General features: G+C 34.8%; 1 pseudogene; it reads right to left on the reverse strand.

The window, feature by feature from the left end:
* Nucleotides 1-4581: 4581 nt before the first annotated feature.
* Nucleotides 4582-4917, reverse strand: LOC118025962 (annotated as a pseudogene).
* Nucleotides 4918-16729: the final 11812 nt, after the last annotated feature.

Genomic DNA, 16729 nt, shown 5'->3' on the forward strand with positions numbered 1-16729 from the left:
AGCTTGTTCTGCCAGTCTTCAGATTGATTTCTGGGGTATTTAGGATGATTTGATAGTTATCTAATTGTATTCATGGGACGAGGTGAGCTTAGTGTCCTCTTAATCTACTGTCATCTTCAATATCCATGGGAATCTCTTTAGTCTCAACAGAAGTCAGTTTGTTTTGTTCATTGATTGTGAGAGAGGGATCATTAGTCTATGTTTATTCGGGTCACACAGAAGTCTAGTGCTAATTTTGGTCAATAGCGATTACTCATCTCTCCACAATTTAGATCACCTGAGAATAAGTGAACATAAGCAGACAAATCACCTAAACCACTTTCCTAGTTTATATGAACAATAAACTGGCACTGGGTTTTTGTTTGTTTGTTTCGATTTTTGTTTTTTGTTTGTTTGCTTGTTTTTTAACAAGTGACTAGAAAGCTTACACCTAGATCCTTGGCCTCCACTTACCCTTGATTCTCCATTAGGAAAAATCATATAGAAGAATATGCCAGGGGTGCCTGGGTGGCTCAGTCAATTGATTAAGTGTCTGCCTTCAGCTCAGGTCATGATCCCAGGGTCTTGGGATCAAGTCCTGCATCAGGCTCCTTGTTCAACAAGGAGCCCACTTCTCCCTCTCCTGTTCCCCCTGTTTTTGTGCTCTCTTTCTCTCTGTCAAATAAATAAAATCTTAAAAAAAAGAAAAATATGCCAAGTAGAAATGTGTCTTTGTCAAGACATGTTATATATCCCCCCTTTTCTTTCTCTCATATCAAGTATTGTCTCTGTAGATACCACATCTTACTCCTACAATATTTCCATTTTATTTTGCCTTCAGCAAATTGGTAGCGATTCCTAAAAAGAGGTTAAATGGACACAGACTTCCAATGTAATAATATACATTAAGTGGCTTTGGTGAGGCTTAACTCCTCAAAACTGGTGATAATGGGCTTATGAGACATGAAGGTACCTAGGAGATTTTCTTCAGGGGCCAAAGGGGTATCTAATTGCATGAAGATGCTGAAGTGTGAGACAGGAGGAGTGGTATAGAAAAGTGGAGAATGAATATCTCACTAAATAGTGTCCAATTCATTTATTTAAAAATGCTGGTCATCCCAAGTAAAATGCAGTTAAAGTTTAGATTCTACTTGCTTGGCTTTGACTTGTGGTCCCACAAAGCCCAAAGGAAAGTTTCTCAAATATTCCAATCCTAGAGCTTGTAGCAAGTAGTGTTAGCATAACTTGAAACTGAAGGACCAGTCAGAAGCCCATCAAAGTCTCCTCAAAATTGCAGTAATATCCCTAGAAATCCTATTCCAGGCATGTCTTGGAGATCATCCCAGTTAGGTCATGCTTAAATACACTTTTCTAAGGGCCTTCTTAAAGACCCTCCTTTCCTTCCCACTTTTAAGTTTATTGCCCAAGTTTCCCACTGTATGGGAAATAGATTATATTTATTCATCTAGATTGCAGACTAGTAATGGTGATACTCTTCAGGGAGGTGCTTATGTCAGCTGTGCCTCCACTGGTTCTGTTCAAAGCCACTCCCTTTGGGGCTCTAATTAGGATGAACTGCCAGAGACTTGTTTCTCACTTATGCTTAGATGCACTACCCTTTGGCTTCTCTAAGCTCTGATTAGCCTTCTTCCATGATGTGTAGGAATAGACAGAAGATTAATGATTAATTATCTCATTTAATTTTGCTTTTGATAAGACAGCAGTCATAGCTATTGTCCTTTATCATGTAGAAAGGCACACTTCTGATACTGCTTGGGTCTTTGAAAACAAGGCCAAGAGTAGCAGAGCAATTAAAATTAAATAAATTAAATTAAATAAATTCTATTGGGATTTAGTATGTTATTTAATTCTTCTAACAAGGGCTGAATCCCAGGGATGATAGAAAAGCCTGGATATTTGTTGCCAGCCCAGAGACATGGCTAATTACAAATTGGAATTTTGTCTGACTTGGGGCGAGAGACCTCTCTAAACTGATTTTTAATGGCCTTGCTCCATCCTACTGAGCTAAATATGTCAGTCAACAAAATTCACTGCATTCCTATTGCATACTTTGTCCTGATTTAGTGATGGAGAAAACCCAGAAAGAAAGATTAAGTTGTGGCTTTTGTGAAGGTCACATCTAGGGAGTTCCTCTAAGAATGATGCATATGGAAGGATCAATTCTCAATTATATTTCCATGGAGTTCTACATTTGACAATGTTTCTCCTTATGTATAGTTACATTAGATTTTACAGAGACTCTAAGTAGAAGCATGTACTAATTTAGTGAATCAGGGCATGAATTAATGCTATAGAAGAATCTAGCAGAACAGTGTTTCCTGATAGCTCCAAATAATTTTCTCTATTATAAACTTGGAAGAAAACTAGTGTGACAAAGTCAATGCTAGAAATGCCTGAGGTAAAATCTGGTCATCTTTGTGCTTTCCTACCAGGCCTGAGTACAGCTGGCCTCTTTAGCAATCCATAGGGAAAGAGATGGCTCAGGATTATATGATAGTTGCAAGCTCACCTTCCCCACTAATCCTATTCCAAAAGGGTATCAGTGAGTGACTACTGTTTTTAGTTTTAGAGCTATATTTTCTCCTGTGTAAATGCTGGCTAAAACAGAATTGTAAAAAGAGTGCAGGTTTGCATATTTCAGGAAGTTGAGTTTTGCCTTATAAATTTAGAAGGGTCAGTTTACTTTTAATAAGGTTCAGCTTTGCACATAAGTTCATTTGAACTGATTGCACATAGAATAGGAAAGCACTCCTCATCCCTAAATGCTTGAACTTTTATCATTAGCAAATCTTTCCTCTCTGTTATTTTCTTAATATTGTAAACTTCCTGCATTTAAGTTTTCCCCATCACTAAACTTGGGACAGAATATGTCATAGGAATGCAGTGAATCCATGTTGTTTGATTGATGTAGATCAGTGGAATACAAACAAGAACATTACAACTCAGTTTAGAAAAGTCTATGCCTCAAGTCAGACAAAATGCCAGTCAATAACTAGCTGTGTTTCTGGGCTGATGATGAACATCAGTCCTCTTTCTATCATTCTTGGGATTCAGTCCCAGTTAAAGGCATTAAGTTACACACAAACATAAATTTAGCTGTGGTTCCTGTCTTTAAAGATTTCACAAGCTAGTAGAAGAGAAAGTGATTGAACTAAATAATTACAGGATTAATCAATCTGATAGCTTTATCAAAAGTCATAAACAACTCTCCTCGGGGGCCAGGCAGGTGATATAAACTAACTATTAATAAAATAATGAGTTGTGGAGAATGACAATTTATAAGTGAACAAATCCTAACTAAAGACTTCAAATTTAAAATTATTTTAATGCTCTACCTGACAATATATTGTTTGTCACCTGGCTAGGATATCAGGACACTTTACCTTCCTGGAAGAAAAGAGGCTATAAGTATAAGGGACAGAGTTGCATGAGTAGAAAAGTAAATTATGTTGATAGTTGCACTAGGCTTAATTAAACTGACTTTGTAGTAAATATATATATTTCAAATAGATTGTGGAATGTCCAATCATGGAAATAGCATGTAGCTATCAAAAATTGTCTTAAAAGAATACTTAATGGCATTGGGGAAATTCTCACAAGATGAAGATTGAAAAGGTCCTGATAAAACTCTTCTTCTTTTTTTTTTTTTTTCATGGACCAATCTAAGTTATTTATTTTAAGCCATCTCCTGCCATAAGCAAAGAGATGGAAGATCAGTATACTGGTCATCATTTGATACAAGTAAGGAAGGTGAGCTTAAGGTCCCATAGACTTTTCTGGTCCCTGTGCAGAGTCATGGTCCAAACCAGTGCTGTGGTCCCCACTGGGTGGTGGTCCAGGTTCTCTTTATTTTTTTTTCACCCTCAAACAAATTTTGATTGAGTACCAGTTTGATGCCAAGCCCCGAATATAAATTCTAAGAAGTTGGTTTAAATCAATGCTTTTGTCATTTCAGTGGGAAAAATTGCTATTTGAAATGATGATATCATATTCTTTGGGTATATGCTTTTTACATTTTCAGATTCAGATGTCATAAGAATTTACGTGCATCTATTTTGGCACATGCAATCGAAGTGATTCAGTTCTTTTCTTTTCTTTTCTTTTCTTTTTTAAATTTTATTATGTTTTGTTAGTCACCATACAATACATCATTAGTTTTTGATGTAGTGATCCACGATCCATTGTTTTCATATAACACCCAGTGCTCCATGCAATACGTGCCCTCCTTAATACCCATCACTGGGCTAACCCATCCCCCCACTCCCCTCCCCTCTAAAACCCTGTTTGTTTCTCAGAGTCCATAGTCTCTCATGGTTCATCTCTCCCTCCGATTCCCCTCCCTTCATTTTTCCTTTCCTTCTCCTAATGTCCTCCATGCTATTCCTTATGTTCCACAAATAAATGAAACCATATGATAACTGACTTTCTCTGCTTGACTTATTTCACTTAGCAGAAGATGTGGTCCATATATACAATGGAATATTACTCAGCTGTCAGAAAGGATGAATACCCAACTTTTACATCAACATGGATGGAACTGGAGGAGATTATGCTAAGTGAAATAAGTCAACCAGGTTCTCTTTATTCATCTTCATAGGCGGTTGGGAGTGGATTCACATGAGAGTTATGGAATAGAGTATGATTACCATCTCCCCAAGGAAAGGGCTTGGACCTGATGCGGAGATGGGGGTAGGCGATGAACTCGGGTCTCTCGTGCTCTCAGTGAGGCGACTTCAGGAAGACATTCAGCATACTCACACCCACACCAGGGGGCGTTACGAAGTAGGTGAGAGCCTTCTACATGCAAGCTGAGCCCTCCTCGCCATGGGTGCCACTCGACATGGAACGCCCCAGCTGTGCCCCAGACCAACCTAGCAGCCCAGACAGCAGGGACACAGCCACTGCTGCTGCCGCCATTTTCGACCTGGACCCTGATAAAACTCTTCTATCATCTATCTATCTATCTATCTATCTATCTATCTATCTATCTATCTATCATAATTGTACTACATGGACACACTCATGGAAAATAAAAGATAAGGAAATATAACAAAATATTTGCATTAGTTTATTCTGGGTGATGGGTTAGCTACACTTTTTATTTTCTTCTTTGTGTTCTTTCACAGTTCTGTAACAAACTATATGTTGTTGTAATCAGGAAAAAATATAATTATATCTTAATGGACATGCTAAACCTAAAGAATGAATAAAGGGATTTCAATACAAGTAGAGCAAAAGAATATATGGTAGAGAAAGGGCCATCTTACCACCTTCAAAGTCATTATCACCTAGACAATTGCATAGACACAACGCTATTTCTAGTTTTATTCTGAGACTGTTCTAGGTAGCTTATGCAAAACTGTATGGCAACTAGCAAAACCCAGACCCAGTTTTATTTTCAAAGTCTATAAACAGCTGTGTTTGTGTGTGTGTTTTAGATTTGTCAAGGCTCTCCCTTCTCTGTGTACTAGTACACCTTGCTTCAACTTATAAATGTATTCTTTTTTAAAAAAACATTTTATTTATTTATTTGAGAGAGAGAGAGAGAAAGGGAGAGAGTGTGCAGAGAGGGAGAAGCAAACTCCCCACTGAGCAGAGAGCCTGATATGGGGCTCAATCCCAGTACCCTGAGATCATGACCTGAGTCTAAGACAGATGCTTAACTGACTGAGCCACCTAGGCGTCCCAATAAGTGTATACTTGAAAACATATGTGTGTTTGTGTGTGTGTGCATGTGTGCATTGTAGACTGCCCAGTAGGAATAGAATTTTCTTTAGTTAAGTACGTACTATGTTCCAGATACTCTGTTAGTTGTTTTCCAAACACAGTTTCACTCATCTATACAAGTTAGAAAATTAGGTACTGTGTTCTATATTTTACAGGTGAGAAAACAGATTCAATGAAGTTATATTACTTGCTCAAGGAAATTGACACAGTTCGAGAGTGGCTGAGCTGAATCTTGAATTCACCATGTTCTGGTCACAATCTGTGCTTCTTCCATCATACCTATTTGGCCTAAAGTTTGCTACCCAACCTCTGAACTGTGGTTTCTTTATCTTTAGTATGAAGAGATGACAAGGTAACAATACAGGACTTTTTCAATTCTGACATTTTATGAGTCTATAATTACAACCAACCTCAGAGCTGTTATGAGGATTCTGTGCAATTGTCTTTAAAAAGGGGGCAAAGTATGATACAAGTCAAGGTGTTATTTTGTTAAATCAAATACCACTGTCCCATACACTAACATTACAATTTCAGAGCTGCTTCATCATTCCAGCTGACAACTCTTCAATAGACAGTTGTACTTAAAGTTGTCTCTCTAGTTTGTCAGGCTCCAAGTCTCAATGCAAATAAGCACATGCATGCACAAATGCTTGGTGTGTGTGGATGTGTGTATTGAAATGCAGAGAACTTTAAGAAATTGAACAATTTTTTTGTATTGTGAATGTCAGCATCTAACTGAATTTTTATATATTACTTGCTTTTGTAGGTTTTGTTGTATTTCTAAATTGGACCTGCTTGAAAGGGCATGGAATACAAATAGAGAAATCAGCCTGAAATAAATGAAATGTTACCTTACTCTGTCAAGATCCTTCAAGATGTTTTTAAAGTATTATCATTAGCCTAGTACTATGAAAAATCTACATTCACTTTGTGCTTCTATCCGGAATTTGTAGCAGATTTTCAGTGAGTTAGTTAAAAAGGAATATCCTTTTCATAGCTATTTACTACCCTTCCCCAAATTTAGCCTTCCACAATGTAAACCAAATTGTAGAACACCAAAAGCCTTTCACTACTGAATTTCATGTGCTAATTGGGCACAGAATGCTTTCTTGCCTGTGTAAATGGCTTACATATGCGACCTCCAATTCAGCAGGTTTAAATTAAAGAACACAAAAATTATTAAGGAGAGGACCTTCTGCATTGTGGTCTATATTTTCCATTCTTAAAGAAATTATATATTTAAATATATACACAATTTACATATATTTATTTATTTAAGTTATATTATATATAAAAATATATATATATTTCATGTATTTGTTGTAAAAATATTTTACATGATTTTGGAAGAAGGGGAGGAAGGGGATGTTTTTAAGGAAATTATAAGAAAAAAATCACTTTGATCTGTTCATCTATTGAAATCATGTAACAATATTTATTGTAACAGATTTTTCAAAAAACAAAGAAACATCCTGACAAAAAGTTTCAGCATAGGCAGATGGAAGTAGGTAATCTCTTAAATAAATACTAGGTCAAAGATAGGATGGTTGTAACACATGTTCTATGTTAAGTTGATATGGATAATTAATTAGTGATATTTCAGGCATGTTTAAAACATGTATTGTGATGATTGCATTATATTCATCTTTTAAATCATTAACATTATAATTTTACACAAGACAGAATATTTTTATTTTACTTCATTAGTCTAGTATTAGAGACAACACAAATAGTTTAGAAGAAATAAATTCAGAAGTAAATAATTATATTCCTAGAACTAAATACAGTTGATTGAAACATGTTTAGGATTTAGAATAACATTTCTCTAACCTATTGATTCATACTGACCATATTTGTAAGAGAAATAAAGGTCTGTCCTCATAAATGTCTCTGCTACTCCTACATGGATTGTTCTCTGTGGTAGCATCTGAAACTTTTGCTATTTTCATATAAGGAATGGTGAACTTTACTAACATTTGGCTTGAGGGCCAAATATTGGACCCCCTCTTCTTTTGGCCATCATACAAACTATTTGACATTGATTTAATTTACAAAATTCAAGTATTGTTGCGTGAGAGAACTTCGTGCAAATCCATATTAAAAGCATGCAACCTGTTCAAAATTGTGAAGTCTATAGTTGGTAATACCAACTGAGGGTAAACACGGCCAAGCTGAGTTCCTTGAGAAACAAGTCAGAGGGCAATTATTTGTGTATTGGCCTGGTATTATTGTTAGCTTCATAAACAACCCAGAGGAAATTTTGTGGCTCTATTCCATCTTAAGTCACTAATGTCTGCCTAAATAGTAAACAAAAAGCTGAATAGATAAATAATGAAATTCTTTAACATACCTGGATAAGTGTAGTTATTCAATTTGGTTTGATTTTGCCTTAGTTGTATGCAAGATTCTTTGGTCTGATGAATTTGGAGAAAAACACCATAGAAAGTAAAATTTGTGTTTGCATTATTCAGCTCGCATTGAATTAACTTCATTGTAGTAGTTCATTTTTTAGTTTCTCTGACAGCTATACAGTTTAGCTGTCCTTTGCAAATGAGTGCAGTGCATTTCAGAAGTCCAGAAACCGCAGTCAAATGTTTCCCTAGTCATGCTGTGTTAATCAGGATACCATAAATCTGTTACTGTCACATTCTTTAACTGTAGCGCTTGTATTATTAAAAAATGTATTATAAATTAAAAAGTAAATAAATAGGATCTACTAAGCCAAAAAGTAAAAAAAAAAAAAATTCTTCATTGTTTTTATTTGTTTTAACATCAATAGATTAAAAAAAAAAAATAAGAGGAAGCCATCCCAGTTGGATTACAAAATACAGCCCAACCACTACTTTAGAAGATAAAGTACAGATGTTCTATAATGAAGGGAACTGGGAATTCACCTAGGTAACCAACTTTGTGTCCTCAAAGCTGCTTCACTGTTTACAGATATATTCATTTAGGTGAGACCCACACCTGGTGGTAATGATGAAAATGTGCTGGAATGTTTAAGACTCCATCATGCTGATATTCTCATTAGCAAGTGTACAACATACCCTTGGACTGAGGATAAAAGAATTGCTACAGTTGAGTTCCAGGTGTGATGGAGATTTATGACACCCTATTGATTATGATTTTCTTTAAGCCTTGAATTCCTATAGTAATTCATCTGAAAAACCTAGCAACACCACAATGGTTTGCAAAATCAACTGACATATAAGAAAGCTTTGTTTCTGAGGGCATTAACTCTACAGATAATTACAATTATTAACTCATGTGACATGCTTGTGTTTGAGGATAAGGTTAAATGGTTGCTTCTCTACTGCATGTTCTTTGATACTTCCTACTTTTGAAATTGCTTCTATAATTGTTAGAAATAAAAGAAAGGTGGCCCGTTTTTTCAATTCATTTGCTATGTTGCTCTTTCTCTTAAGTTTAATATATGTATCATGCACACAGATATGTATACTCATAGCCCACTAGACTATGCTCTTCAGGATGTATGATTATCCTTTATCTGTGTGGATGCTGACTTTGGTGGTGAAAATTATCCATTTACAGACAAATATAAGTCCAACTTTTTTGGATTCTAAATATAATATGTCTTATACAAAACTCCCAGTGAACGCTTTCCTAACCTCAACACTATGCTATTTTTATTACACCATCTGACCTCTTAAATAAACAGAATTATGTATTCAGTCAATGGTTATGATAATCTGCTCTAAATGAATCACCAATTTTAAGAGATAATACAAAATTCTAAAATTGTTATGATCATAACTAATATTTAACAACTCAGCCTCCCTCACTTTGCTCATGCAATCCCATCAATTTAGAACCTCCTCTTTCCTTCTCCATGCAAATTATACACATAAATCAGTATAATTTCAAATTCTACTTATCCCTTCCATGGTTTTTGATTCTTTTGATTTAAAATATTTTCTTTTTTAGAAGGAAAAAGGAATGATGGATCACATGAGTAGACTTAAGGAACTCAGTGACTCCATTAAATGTAATAACATTCATATCATAGGAGTCCCAGAAGAAGAGAGAAAAGGGGGCAGAAAGTTTATTTGAGGAAATAATAGCTGAAAACTTCCCTAATCTGGGGAAAGAAAGAGACATCCCAATCCAGAAGGGACAGAGAACTTCCATCAAAATCAACAAAAGCAGGCCAGCACCAAGACATATTGCAGTTAAATGTCCAAATTTTAGAGATAAAGAAAAAATTCTAAAAGCAGCAAGACAAAAATCAGCAAGACAAAAGAAGTGCTTAACTTACAAGGGAAGACCCATAAGGTTAGCTGCAGATCTCTCCACAGAAATTTGGCAAGCCAGAGTAAAGTGGCATGATATATTCAACGTGCCAAAGGGGGAATATCTGCAGCCAAGAATAATCTATCCAGCAAGGCTATCATTCAGAATAGAAGGAGAAGTAAAAAGTTTCCCAAACAAAAACTAAAGGCGACTGAGACCACTAAAACAGCTGTGCAAGGAATATTAAAGAGGACTCTGAGTGGAAAGGAAAGACCAAAAGTGACAAAGACGAAAGGAACAGAGAAAATTTCCAAAATCAATGACTAAACAAGTAATAAAATGGCACTAATACATATCTATCAATAATTATTCTGGATGTAAATGGACAAAACTCTCCAATCAAAAGATATAGGATGTCAGAGAGAATGAAAAAACAAGACCCACTTATATGCTGCCTACAATAGATTTATTTTAAACCTAAGAGACCTGCAGATTGAAAGTGAGGGGATGGAGAAATATTTATCATGCAAATGGATGTCAAAAGAAAGCTGGAGTAGCAATACTTAGATAAACTAGACTTTAAACAAAGACTGTAACAAGAGATGAAGAAGGGCATTATATCAAAATAAAGGGAAGTATCCAACAAGAAAATCTAACAACTATAAATATTTATGCCCCCAAATATATAAAACAATTAATAACAAATATAAATGAACTCATTGATAATAATCCAATAATAACATGGTACTTTAACACACCACTTACATCAATGGTTGGATCACCTAAGTAAAAAATCAATGAGGAAACAATGGCTTTCTATGACACACTGGACCAGATGGACATAACAGATATATTTACAGCATTTCATCCCAAAGCAGCAGAATACACTTTCTTTTAGAGTGCACAAGGGACAGTCTCCAGAATGGATCACATACTAGGTTACAAATCAGGCCTCAACAAGTACAAAAAGACTGAAATCAAAAACAAGACAAAAAGACTGGCTTATTATCTGGCCATAACACTATGAAACTTGAAGCTAACCACAAGGAAAAATTGGGAAAGAAAACAGATACATAGAGGTTAAACAACATGCTACTAAAGAATGAATGGGTCAACTGGGAAATTAAAGAAGAAACTAAAAAATACACGGAAACAAATGAAAGGGAAAACACAATGGTCCAAAACCTTTGGGATACAGCAAAATGGTCCTAAGAGGGAAGAATATACCAGTATAGGCCTACATCAAGAAGTAAGAAAAATTTCAAATAAACAACTTAACCTTACATCTGAAAGAGCTAGAAAAAGAACAACAATGAACCTTAAAGATAGTGGAAGAAGGGAAATAATAAGGATTAGAGCAGAATAAATGATTGAAACTAAAAGCAAACAAACAAACAAACAAACAAAAAACAATAGAAGAGATCAATGAAACCAGGAGCTGGTTCATTGAAAAAAGTAATAAAATTGATAAAGGTCTAGCCAGACTTATAAAAAAGAAAAAAGACCCAAAAAAGTAAAATCACAAATGAGAGAAGAGAAATAACAACCAACAGCACATAAATACCAAAAAAATGAGAATATTATGAAAATTTGTATGCCAAAAATCAGACAATCTTGAAGAAATGGATAAAATCCTAGAAATATATAAACTACCAAAATTGAAACAGAAAGAAGTAGAAAACTTGAACTGACCAATAACCCGCTAAGAAATTGAATCAGTCATTAAAAATATCCCAAGAAACAAAAGTCCAGGGCTAGATGGCTTCATGGGGGCAATCTACCAAATATTTAAAGGAGAGTTAATACTTACTCTTCTCAAACTATTCTAACTATAAAAGAATTATTCACCATGATCAATTGGGAATTATTTGTGGGCTGCAGGGTGGTTCAATATTCACAAATTGATCAATGTGATAAACCACACTAATAAAAGGAAGGATAAGAACCATATGGTCTTCTCAATAGATGCAGAAAAGCCATTTCACAAAGTACAACATCCATTCATGATAAAAACCCTCAACAAGGTAAGGATACAGTAAACATACCTCAACATCATAAAGGCTGTATAGGAAAAACCCACAGCTAATATCATCATCAGTGAAGAAAAACTGCAAGCTTTTCCTCTAGAATCATGAACAAGACAGAGATTGTTCATGCTCAACATTGTTATTTAACATAGTACTGAAAGTCCTAGCCTCAGCAATCAGACATCAAAAAGAAATAAATGATATAAATGATATCCAATCATCAAGGAAGAAGTCAAACTTTCACTATTTGCAGATAACATGATACTCTATATCAAAAACCTAAAAATTTCTTGATCTCACATTTTCAAAAATAATAAAAAGAATCAGCAGGCTGTTAGACTTTCAGTTCTGAACATTTTTAGTTTAACTCCTAATCTCTCCCCTCAAAATTTTTTTTCACCACAAACATGTGGTCTGTAAGACTGGCGTACATTTCAGATGTGTGTGTGGATGTGAGAGAAAGAGAAACAGAGAGAGAGAAGATACTTCCATGTAGTTTACTTTACTATATAATGACTTGGCTTTCACCTATAGGGACAAATGACACTTAAGTATTTCTGGTCACTTGGCAAATCAAAGAGTAGACAAACAACACAGGGACTGAAATGTCAGATGTCTGCTTTTTCCCTTCACATGTGTATTTCAAAACAAAAACCAGAAAAAATGGGCTTTCAAAATAGGAAACTCTGGTAAGTTTTGTGTGTGCTGCAGCTACCCTGTTGCAGGCTTGTGTTTAGATTGGATCCAAATGCCTCACTGACAGACATAGGACAAATCCAAATAGTTGCTTCTGGATAAAGTTATTTACACTGAAGTTTGACCCACAAGGGCAACAGAGCAGCTAAGTATCCTGGGTAATACTAACAGACAGGTCTACTTTGCTCTAGATCATTCAGATTAAAAACAACAACAACAACAACAACTTTCTGAAAACTTCAAAGCTTCTTTCCCCCAGCATGCATCCTAGTTTCCATGAAAATAAGAATTTGAAACTTATATCCTTTATATCAAATATCAGGAAACAGGCCCTTAGCATTTGGTCTCTGTCTCAAAGACCTTCAACAATATTGGCCACATACAATTTTCTATTATGGTTATAGGCCAGCAAGGTCACACAATGTGAAGGAAGCACAATCATTATTACATTGTAAGGTCGGTTTTAAAAAGAATTTTGGAGTTAGACTGCTATGAAGGAAGGATTTAATTTGGTCAGCCATATGTGATTCATCAAGTATGAATATGCTTATGTAACATGCATTATACTGTATGTGTTCGTTCCTAATCCCTTACACACTTGTGGCCCAAGGAGTGTCCAGATTGTGAGAACATTTTCTCAGTTCTTGGTCTGATTTAAATACAAATCTTGAGTAAAATGTAAGTTTAAATTTGTAATGTTTTAACAAAAGTTTCAGGAAGGGGTTGTAGTTGAGTAGAGATAAATTTGTTTTGTAATTGTTGATATTTAATGTGAGATTTTAAAGGAAGGCTTCACTGAGCATGGGACATTTAAAATAAATTTTGTTAAAGCCACTATCTCAATACAAGATGTCATCCAAGTCTCCTGCCATTTTAAGAGAAATATTTCTTTAAAATAATATTCAATACAACAATTTCCTTGTGCATGAAAAGAATTAGCCTCTTTTAGTTGAACTGTAACACAGAACCTTTCTTTCCATTCATCTGTTGCCTCCTTTTATAGTGATATTGCTTTTCTATATATTCAAGTAGAAAAAAGACAGCCTTGAAATCTGAAGGACAGACCTCCCCAATACACACACTGTTTGCAAATGAGCCTTTATACCATTGCATTGAATAAATGTTTTCTTTTTATGTCATACATGTGATTCAAGTTCTTTGACAAAAAGTAAGTGTATTTTAACAGTTGTCAATAACCATAGTGGGTACTTCCTCACTGAAGACAAACCTGTAATTTGGTAGTAGGAGATATGCTAATATTGTAAATCATGGTGTTCTTTTTGTTTACCTGTGGCAGTGGTAACCTTTGAATTACAGCTATGTCATTGATCTGGATTGCTGCTCATTTTACCTAGAAAATTATTTATAGGCTCAAAGGAACTTAATACTAATGTGAAGTTCTATTTGAGACAAATAAGGAGATGTTTATTAAATGGGGTAAATTGAAGCTAACTTTTTTATTTGGGGGGTTGGAATGTGAAGAAAGTTTATTATGTATCCAAAACAGTAGAAGAAGAGAAGGTATTTCTTTAAATAGCCAGGGGCAGAGGAACAACTTAATTTCAAGCCCAGTGCCCTTTCTCTCCTATATTGCAGTTGTCTGACAAGTATGCAGGGATAGTGACTGAGGAGGGAAAACATTTCTTCTTGCTTGGGAGAACAAAATGCTACATGAATTTCTTACTTAAGGAGACCAAGTCAAGAAAGTGCTCAACTCAAGGAGCACTAAAGAAACATTTGAAACAATAAATTCTGCTGCTTTTACTTCAGTAAGAATTTTCAATCTGTACCCACAGAGAAAATTTAACTTCCTTAAAAAAAAAAAAAGAAAATAACAGATAATAAAAATGGTCTTGTGCATTTGAAGCATCCCTGAAAAAACTGACAAAGTTAATCTTTATATTAAATTTGAGATTGTTTTTCCCTTTCCTGTCAGGGGGGTTGGGGAAAGATTCCATATTGAAATATTTTTGGAAAACCAGAAATAATAAGGGGAAGTATTTTTTTTTTCATTTTCTCCTCTGAAGATCTAATTTATTTTAATGACATGAAAACTAATAGGTTTATATGTAATAGTATGTGAATATATTTATTATATTTCTAGTAAACTCAGAGACCCTTCACTCTACTAAAAATCATAACCAAATAGCAAATCCATAGAAAGAGACATTTTATCTCATTTTGAATAAGAGAGAGATTTCTGAGTTTTTTCCTCTCAAAGTTACTGCCTGGTAGTAGAAGAAGAAAAAAAAATTAGACACCAAAATGCTAACACTGAGTACTTTTATGTACTTCTTTATACTTGGTACTTATCTGAATTTACTGTGTTTTCTAAATATATTAGTAGATGAGTAAAAGTTATTTTTTAATTGTTGGTCTGATATTATCATATACTCATTTTCTTTCGTTATATATGTACCATTTGAACCTTTTAAAAGTTACCATTCTGGTTCACAATTTTGAGAATAATGAGGTAAATAGATAGTAAGTAGAAGTGAAATGTTTATTCTTCCGTATATTCATACTAAAATATTTCTTGTACATCTCCAATGTACACTATGTTAATGCTCTGTGAAATGTAAAGTTGAAGATAGCATAATCCCTGATCTTGAGGAACCAAAAATGCTAGAAGCTTTTACATATATCTAAAATAGTCATATGTGAAAAAAATAAATAAAATAGTCATATACGATGAGACGTGGTGCAAGCTCAGTGTTGTAAGAGTAAGCTATGAATACCAGATGAAACATTTTGATTTTATCTTGTAAGTATAGACGAGATTAAAGGTTTTAAATCAAGGATATGATCAAAATGATGCCACAGAAAGATAAATTTTCCAGCCATGTTTGTAGTACTGCATTAGAATAGGTTGGAGTTTAGAGTAAAGAGACCATTTAGGAGGCTATTGCAATGTGAGACACCAGAATCACAGCAGTACTGTCAGTGTGCAGACCCTGGGAAAGAAAAATCAGCTAGTTTCAGTGTTTGGTATTGCTGTGGGGTGAGACTGGAGCAGGGAAGGAGGGGAATGGTGGCTGGCCACAAAGAGAATTGAAACAAAACTATCTCCGAAGTTGTTAACTTTGAAAGACTAGGAAAATATTGTCACTTGACAAATAAAATTCAGTGCCTCCAGATGTATAGGGCTGATGATGAGTTTCAGTTTTAACAGGAAAGTTTACAATTGAAGAAAAGGAGAACAAATTTCAGGAATTCTGTCCCTTGGCAATGCAGTTTAACAAAAAGACCCAGGCTAAGGCATTAGGAGCCTAAGATCGTATTTTTAACCCTATCACGAGCCACTTTTCTGTCCCTCCCTTTCTCTGTCCGCGGACACACTGTAACCATACTTCTCTCACAGGGATATTCACTGAGAGGTGGGGCAAGTGATTAGGCTTCCTCAGAAGGAAGTAGACATAGAAATCCTAGCTTCATTATGTTCTGCTCAATAATAACCTACTCACAGGGTAACAATGACAGTGGTTGAAATATCTGAAAAGCAGTGCCTGGAGGAAACAGAACAAGACTCTTTTGTGAGTTAAAAAAAAAAAAAAAGAAAGAAAAAAGAAAGGAAAAAAAAAAACCCAGACCTTTTGAAGAGGAGAAAGAGAAGAGTAAAATCAAAAGAACTCCTTAGTACCGTATTGGTGATCTCAAGGTCTAAAACAGTTAATGCATGTCTGTAAGCACCTTGTTTTTTCTTTTAATTCCTTAAACTGGTTAGACATATAAAATATTATAGGATGTGAAATTCATATTCAGGGGTACCTGGAGCAGGATGTGAAAATAAAAGAGGAAAAATCTAATTGCATGATCCTTGGAAAAGGACTTTTGTAAAACCTGTTTGAAATTTTCTCCCTAATACAATTGAGCCTATCTTGTTCTCTATTGACAGTTCCATTTTTATTTTTTAATTGGTACAAAGAAAAGATTAATATTGTAGATTATTATTTAAAAGTTTCATTAAATTTCAAATAAGCAAAATTGAATGGGAAATAATCATTTTTTGTACAAAGATCAAAATTAAG

The sequence above is a fragment of the Mirounga leonina genome, unplaced genomic scaffold, assembly GCF_011800145.1.
Source record: "Mirounga leonina isolate KUSES-001 unplaced genomic scaffold, KU_Mleo_1.0 Mir_204, whole genome shotgun sequence".
Lineage (NCBI taxonomy): Eukaryota > Metazoa > Chordata > Mammalia > Carnivora > Phocidae > Mirounga > Mirounga leonina.